Genomic DNA, 1,837 nt, shown 5'->3' with positions numbered 1-1,837 from the left:
CACGGTTTTGCTTCCGCGGGAGGCATGGTTGTGCTTTCGCGAGAAGCATGGTCGTGCCTCCTCGGAAACCAAAAAAAATGTGTTTTCTCTTTTTTTTCCTTCCGCGAGAGGCATGGGCATGCCTATTTCGGAAAGGGAAAAAACCCGTGCTCCTGGTTCGGTTTTTTTGTCCGGTTTTTTTCTGAAAAAAATAAAGTTTATCAAAACCTATCAACATGGGAACCAGTTTTGAAGATCTCGACGCAATGAATCCAACGGTGAAAGCGGTTCGAGATTTGGATAAACGGATCTACGAAAAAAGGGAAAACTCCCGGGGAAAAGTTGTGACAAGTGGCGCATATGCAACGCACCACTTGTCGCGGCCTAGGGAGGTGGGAGTGAACTTTCCAATGAATACTCCTCAATTAGTGATTTTCGCGCGTTTCCTCCCTTGTCAGTTTTTTTTTGTGTACACACGATGGGCCGGCCCGATTCATAGGAGCCAGCAAAATTCTTTCAGCGAGAGCAATAGATCTGATCGCTTAAGGCGATAAATAGTCCCCGCGGTAAATTAAGAGTTGGACTTGGAATCAGGGTTCCAGTTCAAAAGAAGAAAAAGTGCAACGTTGGACTTTTCCCTGTTGTGGATGCTTTCCAAACGTGACTCCAATACATCCATCTATGTAACTTGTCTCTTTAGTTCATGTTCTAGTATCTCTCTCAACAACAACTTGTCTCTTTAGTTCATGTTCTAGTATCTCTCTCAACAACAACTTGTCTCTTTAGTTTATATTCTAGTATCTCTCTCAACAACTCATCTGGGGTGCACAAGAGAATATGTAAAAAAATGTCACCGTTGTGCTCTTCATTTTCTTTTGAAGCACTGAAGGCTGCTGCAAATGTACTTCTACGGGGATCACAATCACAATCAGATAGGCAAAACAAATTAAAAACAAAACCACCAGCACTTTTGTTGGATGCCTGGTAAGTCAATCACCAGTTGCTCTTCTTTCTACACCAACAGAAACAAGTAGCATATGGCACACTGCTTGAACTAAAACCCGGGAGGAAACAGAAAATACATCTACAAGTTGAGCGTTTTTGCCAAAAGAAAAAGAGCAAAGGGTCTCCAGGTTCTGCAGACTGAAGATCCATGGATTGAAGAACATGCACTGCCGCCTCACACCTGCACGCCTATTAAATTTGCCACTCTGCCCTGTAGAGAAACATTAGTGCCAAGTTAGAAACAAGATACGCCACACACAGAAAAATATCGCCAGAATACAAGTACCAACGCAAGCGGAAGGCATTTGTCCATGCAAACAAGAATCCAAACACAGAAAAATACAGAAAGGTTTATAGGGGGCTGGCTTGGCTTGGGAATCAGCCCGGGAGTTCACGGTCTTCTTTTGGAACTACAAAAGGCTGAAGACCCCAATGTTCTCTTCTTGTCTGCAAACTTGGATGGGTTGCAACGTTTAAAAGGGATGTTATATATGCCAAACATGGAGGTGAGGGACTGCGATGGGCGGAGCAGAGGTTTGCTTTGCACTGGAAACGGAGCGTGAAGTTTACGAAAACCCATGTGATGTCAGGGTATCACATTGGCGTTGACAAGATTTGGGGCGGGGCGTGGTTGTATGGAGGTTGATGGGTTTGTATGGTGAGCCCAAGGCAGCGGAATAGGAGAATACTTGGAGGTTGCTGCTATTGTTGCATGGACAGTCTAATTTGCTATGGACATGCTTTGGCTATTTCATCAATCAAGTGCTTTTTGCAACTGAGAAGCAGGGGGGAAGAGCCTACATCTAAGATTTGCATGGACAGATTTAGGCAAGCTTTGGAGTTCTGTGAACTG

The 1,837-nt window shown here is 44.3% G+C and overlaps 1 protein-coding gene across 1 annotated transcript in view; it reads right to left on the bottom strand.

Moving 5' to 3' along the window:
• Nucleotides 1-925: 925 nt before the first annotated feature.
• LOC119310427 (protein argonaute MEL1-like) overlaps nucleotides 926-1,837 on the bottom strand; it is a 9,539-nt gene continuing 8,627 nt past the window's right edge. Inside the window, exon 18 of the mRNA XM_037586186.1 lies at nucleotides 926-1,195. The gene's annotated coding sequence lies outside the window, so the exon portion shown is untranslated. The remainder of the gene's footprint in view (nucleotides 1,196-1,837) is intronic.

Source organism: Triticum dicoccoides, chromosome 5B (assembly GCF_002162155.2).
Source record: "Triticum dicoccoides isolate Atlit2015 ecotype Zavitan chromosome 5B, WEW_v2.0, whole genome shotgun sequence".
Classification (NCBI taxonomy): domain Eukaryota; kingdom Viridiplantae; phylum Streptophyta; class Magnoliopsida; order Poales; family Poaceae; genus Triticum; species Triticum dicoccoides.
This window is presented reverse-complemented; position numbering and strand designations above follow the sequence as displayed.